Source organism: Diachasma alloeum, unplaced genomic scaffold (assembly GCF_001412515.2).
Source record: "Diachasma alloeum isolate Michigan unplaced genomic scaffold, Dall2.0 Dall_scaffold_00374, whole genome shotgun sequence".
Lineage (NCBI taxonomy): Eukaryota > Metazoa > Arthropoda > Insecta > Hymenoptera > Braconidae > Diachasma > Diachasma alloeum.
Genome location: NW_021680513.1, coordinates 155,558 through 177,814, shown reverse-complemented (window position 1 = coordinate 177,814; position 22,257 = coordinate 155,558). Strand labels below are relative to the sequence as shown.

Below are 22,257 nucleotides of genomic sequence, written 5' to 3'. Positions count from 1 at the left end.
CACCGGCTTCTATGATATTATTGTAGACATCTCGAAAAGCTTTTTCTACCCACTCGGTCGGATTGCGACCTTCAGGCACAGGGTTAATTCTAAACTCCTTCACATGTGTGTCGAGTTTGAAACGAGGGAGCCTCTGGCGTGACCTTCGTATTGTTCTCAGAGCTGACGGTGGGCCCTCTACCTCTTTATTTCGGTCAAATTGATCTAAAATTGAATTTATTTTCAATGGTAAGAATATTTTTTAGAAAAAAATATTCATTATTATTAACATAAAATGTGATACTCACCATTATGTTGATCTAGTAAATCTAGATTGAAGTTTTCAATGGCTTTGAGCGCCTCAGGATCATTGATCACATTTTTACCACCACCATATTGAATATCAAAGAACTCGGGGTTAAAACTCTCGAATAAATCCACATCGAAATTATCTTGAATTTCAAAATCACTTAATAAGTCAAAATTAAAATTATGGATCCAATCGAAATCGCACTCCAGAGGTGGGGTATTTCCTCTAGAAGCACCACTAGGCCCTGGTAAATCGTTTGGGTCCGTCATTCTGAACAACTTTTAGGAAACTGTGGCTAAGTGAGAAAAAAATCAGCCTATATTTGAAAAAGTCAGTGTCCTACTATTGGCCATAGGGGGGACAAGTGTATATTTCCAGTATTTTACCTGCACACGCCTACGCGTATTGTCCTTGACCAATGAGCTAATAGCCTCCCTTAGCAGGTCAAACGTTTGGGTCTTACGACACCCCCTGCCGTTTTGAAATGCNTTTCAAAAAAGTCTCCTTGACCTGCAGGGGCTTCAGCCACATAGAGTTTTATCCAAAATGTGTCCGCACAGTCGAAACCATTGATNAATGTGATTTTCTATTATGCTGAGTGGCAGAATGGATATTCGGATTATGAGAAAAATTTTGTCGAATTTCGAGAGGGTTTACCAAGATCCGAAGATTTTGATGATAATAAACCAAAATTGGTTGTTGTGGACGACTTGATGCGTGAATCATCGAATGGTGCAATAGTAGACTTATTCACAAAAGGCAGTCATCACAAAAATCTCAGTGTTATGTTTATATCTCAAAATTTATTCCACCAAGGAAAACGACAGCGAGATATTTCATTGAATACAAATTATATTGTCGTATTCAAAAATTCTCAAGATCGTGCACAAATAGTACATTTGGCTCGTCAGATATACCCAGAGGACCCAAAATTTCTACAGGAGGCCTATTTTGACGCCACATCGGAGGCTCATGGATATTTGTTGCTTGATTTAAAACAGTCGACTCCTGAAAACTGCAGATTTCGTACCAATGTATTCCCTAGCGACCGCTATCACTATGTTTACATTCCACAGAAGGATTACAATATAAAAGGAGGAGGCTCATTGCGGAGTGTACCAGTCGTTCATGTGTAATGGCAAAGACAAGTCGCTCTGGAAGCGGCTGTGTTCACAAGTCGCTCGGAGAAAAGAATACTGCCTTATTACACGCGCTCATTCACGCTCCTCCTAGGTTACGACAAGCAATAAAACAACACGCTAATAAAGATTTGATTCGCTGCATTTGTGAGTGTGCTCCGAATTTGCTGCACGGAAATATTCCTTTGAAAACTTGCTAAAAGTCTAAATTGTGCAAACATAAAAAACTTTTGAGGAAGTTGGCTGATAAAAATCAGAGTTTATCCAGCAAGAAAAAAATCATCAATCAGAAAGGCGGTGCCTTTTTACCCATGTTATTGGGGCCTCTTATAAACGCACTCATCTCAGCAGTTGTATAGCGATGGAGCATGCACGAAAAATGATACTTGTGCCAGAAGATAGTGTGGAACGGCTAAAAAAAATTCTACACATGATGCCCACCGTGTTTTAACTGAATTAGTTAAAGAAATTCAGCCATCAGCGCAAACCCCTGGTACCGTTACAAGTCAATTGGATGCTCAATTATTGGAAATTTTAAATTCGAAAAAATCCAAGGACGATCATTAAAAATGGAAATTGTATAATGACGTTCTGAGAAGGTATTTGTTTTATACAGAGCAGAGTAAAGTACCTGTGCAAGAAACGGAGACCGCCGACGAGACTGGGTCTGGCGAACGATACGATCCAAATGCTATTGTGGCTACTGTACCTGCAGTATACCAGAGAAAAGCCTCAGGTATACTTGAATATATTGACGCCGTTGACACTAGTAAAAGACTCAAGTGGGATACAAAAGGACAAGTGACTTTGGATGAGACATCATTAACTGGCGTTAATATTGTAGATCTGATACAAGATGTGGTCGGAGCACGGAAAACATTCAGCTAAAGGATGGGAACATTTTGCGATATATCTTCAAAGATTAAACACACCTCGGGAGTTTCTGGACAATCCTAAATTTTATCGACCCCCACCTGCACTACCAGATATTAAACATAAAAAAGGACCTGAANTATTAAACGTCGAAAAGAACCTGAAATTTCGGAGGACGAGGACTTTATAGATGAGCGTCATACAGGGAAAGGTGATACACCACGTACCTCTCTTGTACATCGTACGCGTAAAAACTTGAAAAAAGCACACATAAATCCTCCTTACAAAGTGGAGGACTCAGGACTATCATCATGGCTTCCATTTTAAATGAAGAAAAACTATCGGGGACATATTTTAGCCCTCCAGAGCCGGAAGTATATACAGGGGCTAGAAATATTTTGTCAAAGTATAAAAAAGAAATACCTGGAAATGAAATAAAAAACTGGCTTAATGCCCAGAATACTTATACACTCCACAGACCTATCAGACGTAAATTTCCACGGTTACATTATGCAGTGACAAACATTGATGATGTATGGGAGGCTGATTTGGTTGAGTTGAGATCACTAAAGACATACAATGATGGTACTTNATTGGCTAAACGCACAGAATACTTATACTCTCCATAGACCCATCAGACGTAAATTTCCACGGTTACATTATACAGTGACAAACATTGATGATGTATGGGAGGCTGATTTGGTTGAGTTGAGATCACTAAAGACATACAATGATGGTACTTCATATTTAGTTGTGGTCATTGACGTTTTAAGAAAGTTTGCCTGGGTTGAACCATTGAAGGACAAGTCGGCACCGCAGGTACTCAAGGGCTTTAAACGTATAATGGGAAGGAGCGGTGGTCGTGTGCCTGTTTGTATACAAACTGACAAGGGAAAAGAATTTATGGCTAGCAGTGTCCAAAAATTTTTCTCTGATAAAAAAATTCAATTTCGTGTTGCGCGTAATCCTGACATAAAAGCCGCAATCGTGGAACGTTTCAATCGGACACTGAAGGAGCGCATGTGGCGTTACTTTACACATAGTCGAACATATAAATATATGGATGTGTTGGAACAAATTGTCGACTCTTATAACAACTCGAGACATTCATCAATAAAAATGGCACCTGCGACTGTTAATATCGATAATGCTCCATATGCATGGCGTAATATACAAAATCGGTACAAGTCGGAGAAATCTCGTAAAGAAACCTTTAAATACAAAGTTGGGGACTATGTGCGCATCAGTCGAGCGAAAGGCATCTTTGAGAAAGGATATGAGACTAATTGGAGTAAAGAAATATTCCAAATAACGAAAGCAGTCCTCAAACAATCATTACCAATATACGAGCTGAAAGATTTAGCTGATGAACAAATTGAAGGATTTTTTTACGAGCCAGAGTTGGTGCTTGTCAATAAACAAACGGACAAGGATGAATTCGTAGTTGAACGTGTCATACGCTCTAAAAGAAAAGCAAAAAATAATCAAATTATTGTTCATTGGGAGGGATATCCTGATAAATTTGATTCGTGGATATCTGCGTCAGAGCTGCACGTCATTGGAAAAAAATGAAGAGGAACGAATTTTATATGGTACTCCCAAGCAACAGCAGCATGGACTATCATCCTGATAATACAGCATCAAAATATACAACATTACTCCCGAAACAAGTTGAGTTGGAAGGAGAATGGGTTGTGGGCCTGAGTGAAATACAGTTTCTTTGTAATTTTTTACATATACGTGATAGGAAAGATGCCTCCATCAACTTTGTTAGTAGCGGAAAAGATAATAAGGGTAAGGCAAATCTACCCCAAACATTTTTTCTACCTACTGCGGTTTTTAAGGACCCGACCGATCTCGTGGGTTTCATGAATAACTTTGCACCCTTGAGGGATCATATAAAATTTGAGTATTCTAGCCAACAAGGCTTTGTGAAAATTGGAAGACATTGCACCTCCAAAACATGCGGTAGCACGGTACACGCATTAGACTTTTCGGATAAATTGGCTGATATGTTGGGGTTTGAGAGGCGCGTGCACAGTTTCACAAACGCAAAGCCGTATTGTGAGGGATATCTACCTGCCAGTCTGGCCAGGGGTTTACCTGAAAGCTTGTTCATCTATAGTGACCTTTGTGTACCCTATGTAACAGGTGATGTGCAGTCATCTCTTTTACGAGTGGTGCCATTCAATGCTTCTGGTTATACATATGGAGCCACACACTGTGCTACTTTTTCAAATCCTCAATATACTCCGTTGATGAGATACTCATTTCTCACAATTGAAATAGATATAAGGTGCAATCGTGGTGAAATGATACCATTCGAGTACGGACCCTTGAACGTGACACTTCATTTCAAGAGAATTGATTAACGAGCAAAATGAGTCCTTACATTGCATATTACGCGAACCAGGCTGGTGGAGGGTCAGTGGAGAGATACAATAATTTCGGACGGGTCTATGTTGGGAGCCCATATCAATGGGGTCATGGAATTGGGGCTTTCCTCGGGGGCCTCTTCCGTCGAATTCTGCCCTTGNTCTGCCCTTCCTCGGTAGTGCAGCTCGAGCAGTCGGTAAAGAAGCTCTCAACGCGGGAATTAACGTTGTAGGCGATGTAGTGACAAACGGAAAACCCTTAAAGGTGGCGCTGGAGGATCGGCTAGCGGAGTCGGGATTAAAATTAAAAAGGAAGGCACAGGAAAAAATTGGGTCCATGATGCGTGGATCAGGATATAAAAGAAAGCGTAAACGCCTCGCATCTCATAAGCTCACTGGACGCGGGTCTGCCAAGACATCCAAAACGAGGAAGAATAAAAAGAAGAGAAATATTCCAACAAATAAGAAAAAAGGGAAAAAAGTGAAAAAAAATAAATCCAAGAGGAAGACTCGCAATTTATACGATATTTTCAATTAATCATCATGTCGTTTCTACATTCACACTCTTCTGAGTGCGTGAAATCGGAGCTCGATCTGTTCACTATACCCCCAACGCAGACAAGTATTGAAAATTCTCTATTTATTTATTATAATTCTGGGTCTACTTTATCGGACGACGCTCCAATCGAATTCATCGTACCAGGCCATGGAAAAGAATACATCTATTTGGCACACACTATGATAAAAATTCGAGCGAAAATTTTGAGACCCGATGGCACTGCTACTGTTGAGGATTCCGTCGGTCCTATGAATAATTTTTTGCATTCAATGTTCAACCAAGTGGATGTATATTTCAATCAAAAAGTCGTTACGCCGCCAAATAACCTCTACGCCTATAGAGCATATATTGAAACGTTGCCAAACTATGAAGAAAATGCCAAGTCCTCGCATCTTGGAATGGCTCTATGGTCAACTGATACCTCTGGCGCTATGGATACCGCTGTAGTTGTGTGCGCTGATGTGAAAAAAAATAATGGCCTAATCTCTCGACAAGTACTTACCAAAGGTGGAAGACCGTTTGATCCGCTGGGACATTTGCATTGTGACGTTTTCAATTAAGATAAATTTTTGATGAACGGTGTAGAGCTGTGTGTTCGTCTTATCCGCGCAAAGGATGAATATTGTCTCATGGCCGATACTACACTTAATTATAAAGTAAATATTGTGGAGGCCTCATTAATTGTTCGACGCGTGAAACTCACCCCTGGAATATTGATAGCTCACGCTAAAACGCTTGCAAAGACAACTGCAAAATATCCCTTGACCCGTGTTGAGGTGAAATCTTTTGTTCTGCATAATGGAATTATGGGAGAGATGATAGATAACGCAATTTTCGGCCAACTGCCTAAAAGAATTATACTTGGATTTGTCGACAATGCAAGTTTCAATGGAGCGAGGAAGAAGAATCCCTTCAACTTCCAGAATTTCGGAATCAACTTTTTATGCCTGAATGTCGATGGACGCCAAGTACCTACGAAACCCCTGCAACCGAATTTTACCTCTGACGGGTGCCTAGATGTGGAAGCTTTTAATACCTCATTTGCAGGGACTGGAACGCATTTTAGTGACCATGGAAATAACATTTCTCGTTTCATATTCCGACGGCTTTTGTTTATTCGCCTTTGACCTGATTCCCGAGTTGTCTCCAAGTTCTGTCGGTCATTGGAATCTCGTAAAGAGTGGGAGTGTTCGTATTGAAGTACGATTCAACAAAGCAACAGAGCAAAATGTAAATTGTCTGTTATATGCTGAATACGGTAATTTGTTGGAAATTGACTCAACAAGACAAGTTATTGTCGACTACAGTGGCTGAAAAAGAATACTAAACTATTTAATAGAGGTTCACCACACAATTACGTTAGTTGCGTCCAAACAGCCGAGCAGGTGTCACACCATAAACCTTTTCAATTGTCCTGCGTACCATCGTCTTATAAATACACTTGAGCTCCTGGAGGTACTACCGCATACCGATGCATCAATGTTCATGTGCAGCAGTGACATCTTTGGGTTTCATCTGGATCGTCCTGTGTTTGGTGTCGTTATAAGACTGAACAAGAGTCTTAACTATGGGAATCCACTTCCATGTTCCCTGTAAGCTGAAGTGTTTCCACATTTTCTCTTTGAGTGTACGATTAAATCGCTCACAAATGGATGCTTTAAGGTTACTGAAGGTTGAGTACATTGTGATCCGGTAATCTTTCATGAGCTTCTTGAACTCACTGTTGTAGAACTCCCTGCCACGATCCAAATGTAATTTCTGCGGTACACGGCCTTGTTTCAGTATAGACTCCATAGCATCAGTCACATCTTTTCCATTTTTCGTTTTCGTTGGTACCGCCCACGTATATTTCGAGAAAATATCGATGATTGTTAGGAGGTATTTATAACCCATGTTTTCACGGCTGTAGGTAGTCATATCAACAAGATCTGCCTGCCAAGTTTCATCCAGTCCGCGCACATCAACATGTCTTCGTGGATAATTTCTTCTAGCTGGACTATGAAGTTCCTCAACTACTGCTGCTTTTTTGTTCATTCTCCAATGCAATTAAACGTTTATCTAAGTTATCAATTATTTCAAAATTACGCAATGCTAGATCTTGATTTGTATCTTCTTGAATTTTTTCCAATTGGTTCGTGATCATTGATTGAAGACCAGCAAGAATTGACTGAATCTCACGTGAGACAGATTCTTTCAATGTTGTTATTTCGTCGCTCAAATGGTTAATGTTCTTCGAATGATCTGTCAAACGTTCTTGTACTTCCTCTTCATCAATACGTTTTTGTCTCATAGTGTTCAGAAAATTTTCCTGAAATGATTGTATCATTATCTGAATTTCATCCAGTCTACCACCCATAGGCTCCGCGACATTATATGAGACATTCCGCCTCAACTCAGCCACTCTGAATTTTTTGGGTTCTAAGAATCTGGAATTAGTATGCTCACAGTCAAGTACTACATCAGTACATACTTCCCTTAAATTGTCGCTCCTTTAACATCAATTGTTTGTCTGCAACATGAGAAAACCTCAAATTTTCGAAAAATCATATCTTGCAAACAAATCGGCGAATTTCAATAAATAAAAAATTATTTTTTTCGCTTTTTCATGTACTTTTTGAAGAAAAATACGACAGTACCACAACGACAAGGAAAAACCCATTTTTTGCGTTTTTCATTCTTTGAACATCAGTGTTATCCAAAGGCCAAACGAAAATGGAATGTTTTTTTTCCTCGATGGATCATCATAATACACAACTTTTTCGGGTTATTTCAAAATGGCAAACCCATATGGAGACGAGGGAAAAAATGTTTTTCATGAAAATTTCGATTTTTCGATCAGTTATGACACATTTCATGTCAATTGAGCCACCCTGGATTTTTTTGGGTTTCGAAATTAGACATTGACATGCTCAAAGTCGACTACTATATAAAGTCAAAATTTTCTTAAATCTTCATCCCCTTAATAGCACCATTTTACCATTTTATGTTCGTATTTCATTCGAAATAGTGTTGAGTGATCAAATCCACATGATTCAACACTCATCAGAATGTATACAAATTGAAGGCCAACGATAGCTCGGTCGGTACCGCAATGGATTTCTAGCCCGATGATACGGGTTCGATTCCCAGTTCCCGCCGATTGATGCGCTGTAAGATTTTTCAGCGGAACCTCCTCTTTGGTCACCACAAGAAATTAAACATTGTCCGAATGTCTTTGAGGATCGACCTTGGGATTGATGTTTACATACAATGAACAATGGATATAAAACATGTGAGCGCAATAAAATCAACGGTTTCAAGTAGGGGTTTGAAAAAACTCATGATTTCTCGGAATTGAATTTCCATACAGCCCATCGAATTTCCAAATAATCAACGTTTCATTAGTCCTCATCACACTCTCAAGTGGACAACATCTCACACGACTCAGTATGTTATCGTTACCAGCAACTCCCCGACGGTTATTATCCTACGTTTATTCTCGATCAACTTCCAGCAAGGTATGTGATGTATGGTATGAATCATTTTAATAGTAAACTTATAACTATTATAACTATTTTTCTCCCCATCAATGATCAATTCATTTGTAAAAGTCATTCATTTCCATTCCATAAGATGCCGCATACCGAGAGATGTGCAAATCCAATGCGAGTCCCTGGAGAAAAAGGTCACACTGGTAAAAGCCTGCGTTGCATCCCGGTAATACTAAGGCAGAAATTCCCATTCTTGCCAGAAAATGCAAGACTATGTAGCAACTGTAGGACCAGAGCTTCAACTTAGACTCCTGGATCGCTACCTTCTGAATCCCCGTCAAATAAGGAAGTCTCATCATCATTATCAAATTTTTTTTTTTTTTATGCTTATTTTATATCGCTTCGAGTCTGATGAGACTATATGGCGATTGATCAAGACTTTAAAAGTGGTTAGATCTCACCATTCTACCCGGCCAGGAATCGAACCTGGAACCTATCCGTTGTGAGGCAACGGCCTTAACCACTACGCCAGGCCACCGGGCAATCATTATCAAATGATTTAACGGATCGTTCGTCCAACGCAACACCATTTCTAGCAGATGTTTCTACTGGCAATATCCCAGGCAGTTCATTGAGATCAAGTTACTCCTTCCGTTCAGTTGATCCTGATGGTAACGTGATTTTCAACGAAGTTTCGGAGGAGTCCGATGCTCCAATAACAGATGATGACTCAGAGACAGAACGTCACAGGGACAGACCAGCGAATTTTCTTTCACCGAGAGAATTGGAATTAGAAAAAATGTTGGATGGACTCAAGGAAAAATTCAAAACGACAACGAAATATTCTGAACGTATTAAAATCTTGACGGTTGCGCCACCGTCATGGAGTCAGCGACAGGTGAGCCGTGAATTTGGTACGACAAGGCATAGGCTAAGAAAGCAAAATAACTGCGAGAAAAGAGAGGAATATTTGCTTCAACCGTTGCCAAGGCTGGGAAATCATTGCCCAAATAGACGGTTGAAAAAGTCCGTAATTTCTATCAGAGTAACAGTCGAATGATGCCAGGAATGAAGGATAAAATATCAGTGAGAATTAACGAGGAGAAGAAAATAATGCAGAAGAGGATGGTCCTAGACGACTTGAACGATCTCCATGAAAAATATAAAACTGCTCATCCGGAGTCACCGGTGGAAGTTTGCGGAGTTAAGGCCGAAACACTGTGTATTGGCAGGAGCGAGTGGTACGCACGTGGTATGTGTCTGTACCTATCATGAAAACTGCAAATTGATGTTGGATGCAATCAACATTTCCACTCTCACGAAGAACTCATGTCCCCTTACCGATTATAAAGACGGCCTTGCAAGAATCATGTGTCCCAATTCAACACCTGAATGCCACTTAGATGAATGCAAGAACGGTTCTGGAGTTGACGCATTATCGTTTGAGCTGAAGGACCTCCTCCACGATGCTATGATTGACACTGTAGAATTCAGAACTTGGCAAACTGTGGATAGATCAACATTACAGACCCAGAGACTTCCAGTATGTGAATTCGTTGACACACTTTATGAACGATTGAGAGTATTGAAATCTCATCATTTTATTGCAATACAGCAAAACGCTTTCGTGAAAGAACGAAAAGAGAATTTGATTAATGGTGAAATACCCGTGCAGGCTGATTTTTCGGAGAATTATGCCTTCGTAGCTCAAGACGCTGCTCAATCTTTTCATTATAACAATGATCAATGCACTGTCCATCCAGTAGTGGATTATTATCGCCATGGCAATGATATTCAACATCGAAGTTTAGTCGTCTTATCTGATAGTCTCGTTCATGATACTACTGCAGTTCACTTGATGCAACAGATTCTGATGCGACACATACAACAAGTCTGTGCTGTCGTAAACAAATTAATCTATGTCACAGATGGTGCCGGTCAACATTATAAGAATCGATATAATATGGCTAATCTTTTGTTGCACAAAAATGATTTTGGGGTTGAGGCTGAGGCGCACTTTCATGCGACCACGCATGGAAAGACAGCATGCAATGAGTAGGCGCAGTCTTTAAGAGAGAAGCAAGACGGAGAAGTCTGAAAATTACCAATGGTGAACCTATTCTCACTACGGATAGTTTGTTCTAGTGGGAGAAGAATAATTTCAAGGATCTCGACGTTTTTTTCTACAGTAAAGGAGAACACGAGAATATTAACGAAAGTTTGAAGACAAGATTCGACAGTACAAAGACGATTCCAGCTATACAGAAAAATCATGGTTTTATTCCTCTGGAAGGAAAGGAATTATTAATCAAGAGATATTCCGCAGCAACTAGAAAAGAAGTTTTCCCGAAGATGAAGCAACGGAATGGACGACGTACATCAAGGTAGCCATTGTGATACAGGAAAAATCGATTGCAACGTGCTCTTCAACTGAGCGTTGGGGTTGTGTTCCTCTGCAACTGAGTGTTTATCGTCGACCTAAAAATTTGTTGAATAGTGAGCACTTTGTGAATTTTCATTGTTATTCATATATTTGTAGTTGTGGATAATTAATAAACCCAATTTTTTACATGAAAATGTTTTTCATTCGTTGATACTCATGTATCCCATTTTGAAATTGAACGAAATTTTAACATCTTGGAATGATTTTGTTGTATTGTTTTTCAAAAATTCATTATTTATCACAATCCGCCCATAGGTCCGTGAGAAATAATCCATTGAAATTTTGAGCTTTGGATATGTCTGCCAGGTACACTAGTGATGTTGACGGGATGCAAATTTACGAAAATTTCAAACTTACATAGTAGTTGACTTTGAGCATGCCAATGTTCCGTTTGGAGATCCAAAAAAATCTAGGGTGGCTCAATTGACATGAAATGTTTCATGAATGATCGAAAAATCGAAATCCCCATGAAAAAAAATTTTTTCCCTCGTCTCCATATGGGTTTGCCATTTTGAAATATCCCAAAAAAGTTGTGTATTATGATGATCCATCGAGGAAAAGAAACATTATTCCATTTTCGTTTGGCCTTTGGATAACACTGATGTTCAAAGAGTGAAAAACGCGAAAAATGGGTTTTTCCTTGTCGTTGTGGTACTGTCGTGTTTTTATTCACAAAGTACATGAAAAAACAAAAAAATCGTTTTTTATTTATTGAAATTCGCCAGTTTTTTCGCGAGATATGATTTTTCGAAAATTTGAGGTTTTCTCATATGTTGCAGACAAACAATTGATGTTAAAGGAGCGAAAATTTAGGGGAAGTATTTACTGATGTAGCACTTGACTGTGAGCATACTAATTCAGGATTCTTAGAACCCAAAAAATTGAGGGTGGCTGAGTTGAAATGGAATGTCCCATATATAAAACGCATCTCTTCTCTCATCATATTGCGCATTATTTAAAAAAAAACCGCATCATTCTCATCTACAGAATCAGTTAAATTACACAGCCTACGATGGTCCATATCATATTGTCCATCGGAAGTAACTTTGAAACCTTCTCCTGGAGGACCACAATTACCGGAAGTCCTCACAGCACTTTTGGTATTACTCAATTGGCGTCCAAACACATCAACACTCATGTTTCAAATGATGAACTCTCATCCAAACAGTCTAATAAATAATCTCAGCCTCACGCAATTCTTCCATTATTGACATAATTTCATTAGTGTGATTCATATTTCCAGCCGATTGTGATGCCATGAGCCGTCGAAGTCTATCTACTAGCTCATTAGGATCATCCCAGTACACATAGTCCATTTTTCTTGGTTTTACTGATGCAACCATATGCCGAGGGAGAGCTGTTCTAGTTTTCTCAGATTTGATAAGATTTGCGATTATGTTGCGATATTTCATGATATTACTTGTTCGAAGAGCTGCCTTGGGTTTATAGTACACTCGAAGGGCATTTGTATTCCGTAGAATATTGCCGTAGGGTTTTTTATTAGTTTCGTTTATAACGGTCATATTAGGTGACTTCTTGAAGATCAATTCAATGAGACCAGAAGTTAATATATATTCCTCACCCTTGAGGGTCATCAAGTCCCTATTAAAAGTAACTAAAGAATCACCAATTTTCATTCAGCTTTGTAGGAAACGTACTCCGAATTCAGTATCCAAATCTCTATTTTCACGCTCAGTATTGTATCGATCCAAATACGTTTGAAGGAGCTTTTGTCAGGCTATAGGGGATTCCTGCTGAATTGATGGTGGACGATCAGTTGGGGTCATAGCTTTTATTGGGGATATCTTTTTCATAGGAGTACTTGTATGTGCCGTTTCTAAGTTTGATGAGAGATCTTCTAGAGATTCATATTGAGAACTTTCATCATCATCATCCATATCCTGCTGCATTCGAATGGGTGTACCAGCAATCTTTTTCTTTCCTCGTTTTGAATCTGAAGATTTCCTCTTGACCGATTGATCCACCAATTTCTCGAGAGAAGTTATTACGGGTTTGAGTACCTCACTCATAGCTTTCTGTGGTTTCTCTACCTATTTTTATCATTTTATGCTTGCGGCGAATGGCATCACTCACTTGAGTGATATTCCGCAAGTTGTTTGTTTCCTTCATGAAATTATTGCTCTGCATATTGACACTTGTGCAGTCACGCAACAACTATTCTCAGTTCTTTCGAATAGTGCGTATTTATCTTTTCATGAAGCAATCGAATCCTTTTCGATATCGACCCTCATTGATTTCACTATCTTTGTCAATTACAATGAAACTATATTTACCTTCATTCCAACACTTCGCACACGAGTTCTTGAATTCTGTGAAGAACGTATCAGTATTCACATGATCCTCATAAATATGCTTCAAATTCATTTCATCTTGACGAAAAAGTATCAGTAGATTTGTATTGTCTTGCACAAGATGTTTTGGAATACGGGCATATGTTTGACAAAGGTAAAAACTATCAACATCTCTATGACGTCCCATGCAAAAAAATGCTCGCATATTATCCTGTTTTTCACATGCCACATCATCGAAAATCATGATGGAATTTGGTAGAGCATTCTCTGATGACTTCATCATGCTCACTGTATGCAAAATATCCTATTCCTTTTATGCGTGAGAGTAAACGTTTGAGAAACTGATATTTCGATTGATTTAAAGATTTTGAATAAACATAGATATTTTCGAATCTCAAACCATTAGGATGAACTAGGAGAGCCAATAGGGCGTTTGTCTTCCCACTATTTGAGGGTCCACAAATAACTGCTCGTACACTACTAGGTAATAGAGGCCCGCGACGTTTTTTCTCGCCTTTTTTCTTTTGCGTCAGTTCATCAAAATTCATTATTGGAAGTTGTGCATCTGCTTTTCGAACTTCATGGTTAGTGACTGATCAGAGAGTTATGCAGGATGTGCCATAGTATGTGACAAAAGTAAATTGCGAATAACTTGAATACGGTTAAGTGTAAATAATTGTTGTTTTTTTTTATTGTACACAGAACATTCAGCAAATTATAATACAATCCCTTCCAAGTGGCCGCCATCACTTGTACTACAGAACTCTATCCTACGCTCAAAGCTGATATAGATGCGCTGTATCATGTTTTCATCAATAGCTCGGACAGCATCCCTAATTGCGTCTTGCAACTCTTCCACAGTCGTCGGATGCTTTTCATAGCACTTGTCCTTGAGAAAACCCCACAGGCAAAAATCACAGGGATTTAAGTCAGGACTGTAAGGCGGCCATTCCATGCCCCATGGGCATAGTTAGGGTAACCTAAACCTAACACACGAGTGCCGTAAACGGAAAAAGTTTTTCAAATACTCCAGTAGTCCTGTGTGGAGCGGCACCATCTTGCATGAAGTAGAAATTCTTGACTATTTGATTTTTTCGTGCCCAAGGAAAGAAGTTCTTTTTCAAGAACTCACAGTAAATGTCAGCATTAATTGTCCGACTCTCGAGGAATTCAAGGAAAACACCCTTTATGGTAACTGCCGCCCATGCAGTAACTTTTTTCGGGTGTGAGGACTTGGTTTCAACGACGTGAGGTGACTCAGTCCCCCAAAAGCGAAAATTTTGGTTATTTACCAAGCCACCCAAGTAGAAATGTGCTTCGTCAGAGAAGATGATATTCTGTGCCTTCATCCCCTTGGATTCAAAAAGATTGTAAAGTTCTTGGCAAAATTCCACACAACGAACCATCGCTTCTTCAGTTAAAAATTGATGTACAGAAATTTTGTAGGGATGGAAGTTTAAAAACACTTTTAAGATACGGTGAAGTGAAGTTCTCGAGACTTTCAAGGTTTGGGAAGCCTTCCGAAGAGTATCATTTGGATATTTTTTGAAATGTTTTTCAGTTGTGCGGATAACCTCATCTGTGGTTACAGTAGGTGAAGGGCCAGGATTCTCATGCCTCCTATCATCTAATGTACCGTATTGATCAAATTTCTCAATTAACCTGAAAATAGGCATGAATTAGTCGAAAAATGCGTAAATCTTCAAAAAGAAAGGAAAAAAAAATTTGGTTATCTAGTTCATTCACTCTATTTACCGTCTGAGGCTCGAATCAGACACTCCAGTGTGTGTGCCATACTTAGAATGAAATGCTCTTATTGTTGCAGTAGTTGAATCTCCTCTTCGGTGATATGATTTGATGAGGAATGTTTTTTGTTCAATGGTTAGGTTTTCCATTTTAGTGTTCTAATTCGCGAGCGACTGAAGTATGGATGGAATTTGCGGAGAGTCTCCACTTCAACCATATATTAGACTTTAGACTGCGCTGTCACCTTGCGGTATACAACGTAATTTACTTTTGTCACATACTATGGGACACCCTGTAAATATCTCTCATTTATAGTAACCCGTACCATTCATTTGTCAGCAGTTGATGCTGAATCATGATCACAGTTGCCCAGTTCTCAAGGTATACACATGTCCAATCATATTTGAATGAATCATCTAGTTCCATACCCCTCCATGATCTAGCGATGACTGACACAAAGACTTATAAATACGCGCTATTTATCCCATTACAAGTCAGTTCATATTTGGATATGAAAGGGAACAAACCCAAGAAAAGGCGTCAAGGTAGAAGTTTAGTGAATAGTATCATCAACAAACGTCCTGTTGAATTGCATATACCAGGCTACCAGTATTGTGGGCCAGGAACCAAATTGCAAAAACGATTGAAACGAGGTGATCCTGGCATAAATCCACTCGACGCAGCCTACAAAGAGCACGATATAGCTCATTCAAAAATCGAGATAATCTAACTGCACGTCACGAAGCAGATAAAATTCTTACAGAAAGAGCTTGGAAACGAGTTTTATCGAAGGACGCAACCCTAGGCGAAAAAGCTGCAGCTTGGGGTATAGCTAATACAATGAAGGCAAAAACCTCGCTCGGAATGGGTATGAAAAAAATTCGTGGCAAAGGTGTTTCGAAGAGAAGAAAATCAAAAAGGAGGAAACGTGGTGGCGCTGTGAAGACGAAGAAGAAAGTCTCCTTGAGACGAATCATTCGAGCTGCTAAGACTTCTAAGCGTCCGGGAACCGACGCTATCAAATCGGCTCTCAAAGGAGCACGTGAAGCAGTCAAAGAAATTGGCGGTAGAAAGCGAATACAATCACCTCGTATTTTACCTGTACCAGCCAAAATTGGAGGTGTACTACCCTTCCTCATCCCTCTTTTTGCTGGTTTGAGCGCTACTGGAGCACTGGCTGGTGGCGCTGCAGGAATAACGAAAGCTATTAATAATGCTAATGCAGCTGAAAAAACGCTACAAGAGAGTGAGAAACATAATCAAACAATGGAGGCGATTGCTTTGGGCAAGGGCTTGTACTTGAAACCTTATAAAAAAGGCTTGGGTCTTCATTTAAAAAACGCGTAAAGCTACCACACCGAGTTCTCACCGACGTTGATTTGTTGAAATATGCCAAAGCTATGAAGATTCCACACTTTCGTGGAGTATACATGAGGAACGAAATGCCCAAGTCTGGTTCACATAAGTACGAATCAGCTATCGCCAATCTTGATGATAAAGACGGACCTGGAACGCATTGATTTGCATACAAGGAGCGAAAAAATGCAGTTCTCTATTTTGATAGCTTTGGTAATCTACAACCACCTCAAGATTTAATGAGTTATTTCGGTGTTGGTAGCATTGTACAGTATAACCATGAAAGATATCAAGAGTATGATACGGTGGTATGTGGGCACTTATGTCTCAAATTTTTGGATGGAGAAATGATATAAAATCTGAACGCATGGCTTAATAGATATCAGTTGAATATCAACAACGATGAGTGAATCGTTCACCTTAAAGTAGCTCTACCCCTACGGCTGGACTCGTTGAGTGCTTTTGAAAAAAAAAAGATTCTGAAAATAATTTTTTTGATGTCTAAATTATTAAAATAATTTATAAAGGACATAAGCATAAGAATTATTTAGTTATTAATTGTTTTCAATAAAAGTGTGAAGAAATAGATTTTCAATTGACTAGCTTGGAAAAATTAGTGGCAACACTGCAGGATAATGTGACGGGTGAGAGAGGTGAGAGAGGTCCCGCCAAGTGACAGCTGACCGAGCCGTCGTTGCCACGTCTACTCCTGTTCACAGTCTCCCGTGATTCTGGTTGGAAATTGTGAATAATAAAAAAAAACTGAACGATAAATCGTTATCTAACAGGTGCCAATATTTTTCATTTTTTTCTCGTTTTTAGGAAAAAAAATTAGATTTTAAGCTTTGTTTTAACCGGAGCTGTGTCAAATTTAGCGTTCTTTACATAAGACCCTGTGTTAAATAATTAATTTTCAACATTTTCATTCATAAAAACTTGAACGACAATTAAATGAGGAAAAAAATTACGATTCCGAATCACACAGAGTTTTTAGGCAATTTGTTGTAGTTTTTAAAAATCTTTGAATTGAAATATAACCTCCTAAGGGTAGAGCTACTTTAACACTATCAAGCACCTCCTCAGTGCTGGAGTCTCATCACTTTCCTCCTATTGAATTGTCACCAGTGAAAAGTTATACTTTAGGACTCGCTGAATTATTAACTTTCAATTCCATCCCGAACCTCGACATTGGAAACAATAAATTCTGCGTAGGTGGTAAAGTCATTGAGATACCCACTGGAAGCTATGAAATCGAGGATATTGAGAATTATTTGGTAGAGAAACTCGTTCAATATGACATATCGATCAGCCTAAAACATTGTTACACAAACTTGTGCCTATGAAAAGACTGCTTTTTTTGTAAAAGAAGATTCTAGAATGCATTGGAAACTTTATACGCATTTTAATTGCGGATTATGATCCATGACGCAATTTTCTAAAGAACTAAAAGAACTTTCGAGAAATATTATATCCTTCATTATTATTTTTAGGTTGTTTAGATTGGAGTAAAATCTCATCCGCCATTTGAATTTTCTCTTTTCGAAGAGAGTTCATGATTTCATCTTCGAGTTCTTTCTTTCGTTCTCCACTACTTCGTGATTTATCCTGGGGCTGACGATATTCTTTGACGATTTGATAATTTTTCAACAGATAAATTACACCCCAATACAAATCAAAGGCTGATTCTGGTGGAACATCATCATATCTAGTTTCGATGACGTTAAAATAATCAGAATGCCATGGTGGTCTTTCAGGTGCATAATAACACCGCATGATTCCAGGAGACCCATATGCTTTAATGATATCTCGAAGTAGTGACCAACCTTCTGTAGGATCATCACTAAAATATTTGTCAACAAGAATTGCACAATCGCATTCATGAGGTGACACATTGTACGAAAATTTCAATTCGTCTGAATTCAAGCGATCCATGATAGAAACTGATGATTCTCACATTTGGAATGGTTCTTATAATCCGCCTCGAATGCTCTAGAACCTCAATTAATGGCGCAATTTATTCGTTTGATGCGTAATAACTTGAAGATTCTGCCAGTTCACTTGAACTATGAGTCATCATTTTCGCAGGCTATAAAAAATGTGATTTCTCAGGAGATATTCAATCGCAAATCAAATTTCACTGGAACAGTATCTAACCTATATATGTCAAGATGGAAGTAATTTTGGACGCACAAGGTTTCAGATCACCTTTTCATGAGTTCATCATTAAAGAATTGGCATTCATAAATGTTCACACAAGTGATAATGGATTTGAGGGCCGTGAATGTCTAATTTTCAAACCTCAATATTCATGGGATGAATTACCATCAAAATAAAAAAATGTGAATTCTTGGCTGATTGATAACTTCCATGGAATATCTTGGGAAGCTGGTGATACACCTTACACTGATGTGAAACAAGTGGTTAAGATAATCGCAAAGAATGCCTCTGTTATCTACGTTAAAGGACTGCCGAAAAACAGTGGCTTCAGAAAATTCTAATGGATTCCAAACCTGTCATAAACTTGGAAGATTTGAACTGTCCTAAGTTAACTGACTTAACACGCCCAGAATGTTCTAACCACAATCATAATCATCATGTTGTCAAATACATGTGTGCTCTCGAAAATGTCAAACAACTGAAGGGATGGTATTTAAAAAATTGTACCGCATGTCTGGATCGATCATTGAAAATGTTCTGTAAACATATGAGTTTACACCAAATGAGTGCAGAGGATATTTCATTCTTCCCGAAGGAATTTTTACTTGTTTTTGCGTCCCATAGTACTGAAGATATCTGGGAGAAATTTCCAGCAACATTGAAACGAGACAAAGACATCGCATGTTATCGCAAATGTGAAAATTATCAAAGAGCCCCCCAGGATGGACAGGATGAAGCTGATTGTAATGATACATTATTACACAAACTTGTGCCTATGAAAAGAGAATGCTTCTTTTGTAAAATGTTGGATGTTCAATAAACATAAGAAGAAACGAGAAATTTCGAAACTGTTTTCTTTATTTTTCTAAACATGTAAAAATCCTAGCACCTTCTATAATTTACTAGAACGTTCTACAAACGTGCGGCAAACGTTTGTTCATCAGGGCTATTCCACACAACTGTTTCCACAGTGATGCTCAATATTTTTATCAACGTATATAAATAGTTTAATCTAATTCATGATCATTCGCAGTATCTTCACTTCAATTTCCCCACCCCGTGCTCCTGACCCCATGTCCCTGGCCCCTGCTCCTAGGCCCAAGCCTCTAACCTCTCACAGCCCCACCCCCCTCGCGCGCTCTACTGAACGAGTTGACCCTTACAACTGACCCATACCCCTACCACCAGCTGACCCTCATGACCCTTACAATCCACCCATACCCCTACAACCAGCTGACCCTTATGACCGTCATGACCCTCGTGACCCTTCACCACCNCATACCCCTACAACCAGCTGACCCTTATGACCCTCGTGACCCTTCACCACCCGCTTGACCTTGATGACTCACCATCGAATTTTCTAGATCTTCCCTCCCCTCACCCCCACCGACCCGTTCTACCCCACACCTTCCTCGCCGAACCTTCTAGAACAACCCCTCCCCCACCCCTCAGCCCCTACCCTCACAACCAAACCTTCTAGAACATTCTACCACCAACCCGTTCTGCACCATGATGACTCATATCTCAAGGTCAAATTGGTCCAGAAGCGGCACTGCCTATCTACTGATTCCTCTATTAGGAACCTCCCGCTCGTCCAGAGCCGAGGTAAGCCGGACCTCACCAGAATCCGCCCCAGGCGAGCCCCTTAACCCCCTTTACCATAAGTTAGGGGTCCCCCCCCCAGTGGGGATGCGAAGCCCAGCCACCCTTTCGCGCCCCCAACCCCTGTTTCCAAAAGCTAAAAAATCCGTCCGGACTGGGATTCGAACCCACGACCTCCTAGTGGCCAAGCCGAACTAACGATTTAGCCACCGCGACCATTGGACGTCGGTGTCATGGAATGTTCTTGAGGAGAATAATTCCATAGCTCTGTTCTTATATATTTTTGGGGTGTGTCATCTACGAATTTTCGATACATATTTGTGGAAATGATCCCTGGAACATATTTGAAACGTTCCGTGAAAACGTATCATCTGGAACGTATTAAGAACCAATTCCTGAACGTTCCTTTGGTTACACGTGCCTATGAAACCGTATATGGTGTTCCCGGTGCGTAAAGGTCCACTTTTTTGCACGCACGTGTAACATATTGTTTGGTACCGAAAAGTTTTATTTCGGAATTTCCTCTATGTCGAATGCCTCATTTATTGTAAAATTTAATCCGGGTTTTTACCAAACTATTCAAACGGCTAGCAATTCAATACTCCAGGGCCAATTCCCCATTTCTTCGAATTACTCAGGGCCAATTCCCCAACTATTAAGTTCGCCAGCTGCATTTGACCTTTTTAAAAACACAACTATTTCTCTTGGAACAAAAACTTGAAGTAAATCCTCTGGCCGTAATAAAATACATTTTCAAACCATCAAAATTCTCTTTCCTTACAAAATCGCTCTGACCGTTATAAAATATTGTATTTATATAAAGGAAATATCTTCAGACATTTTACAATTTAATCCGTTTCGTCGCGACCCACGTGTTTTCCCCCGACTTTGAGACAAGAGTTTTCAAAGGAAAGCAAAAATTTCACGCATTTATGACTTAATCCCTTCCAGACGAAAACCATATCCCATGACTCTACGCACCTTTCTACCTGAGGCAAGCGTAACCCCTACATTAGCAAACTGAGTTACTCCACGCCCTTCCTCCTTATTCTCATCGTTGAGGTCAAGAAAATTCTGATCGCCCAATCACATCATTCATAGTTTCTCCTCCATCAATCCGAAGATCGTACTTCCTTCCACATCAAATTTTGAAACTTTGAGACACACCCCCAATTTTTGCCTTGACAAGAGAAAAAATTTTCTTCCTGCCAGACTTCAACCTCAAGTTGCTAGAGAATCACATCATTTTCGGAATATCGTGCGCGTATAGAGACATTCGACATAAATTAACCTTGTCGGAAGTGTTATTTAACAAAGTTTTAAAATTAAAAATGAACTGTTCGTGAGTGTAATCTATCAAAATTATTAAAGGCAAATAGAACTGTGAGAATCAACAACAAACAAACTATAAAAATAAAATTTATATAAAATAAAAGTCGTAAAAACATTCGAGTGAATTTAATTCTTAGCTCAAAGGTATCGATTAATTTAGAATAGTCGAAACACATATCTTATTTTTTGTAGTACCTGTCCAGTTCACTTTTCGGGGGTGCAGTGGGTGTAAAATGTTTGTTTTTCTTCAAATACTTGCGTGTGCAGTGGGTTTTTGCGCTCGCGGAATAGCGTTTCACACCCAGCGTGATGAAAAATTTTTTAACAATACTGTTAGGAAAGAAAAATAATATTCCAAGGTTTCCTGAAAATGCAAGAAATAGTTATTTGTGTCACAAGGCCCGTAAGTGGAGGTTTGCGATGAGTGCTGCTAACTCACACGAATCGCAAACCGACACTACGGGCCGAGTGGCACACACTATTTTTTGTCATGAATGCCCCGGGGTGTGGGGGGGGAAGAGCGGGGTCCAGGGGCCGCAGGCCCCGGCGGGGGGGGGGGGTTCGCGTCCCCACTGAAGAAAAAATAAATGACAAAATAAAAAAA

General features: G+C 39.5%; 1 protein-coding gene across 1 annotated transcript in view; it reads left to right on the top strand.

Moving 5' to 3' along the window:
• Positions 1-22,257, top strand: part of LOC107041722 (acetylcholinesterase) — a 159,825-nt gene that overhangs the window by 51,833 nt on the left and 85,735 nt on the right. The window lies entirely within an intron of this gene.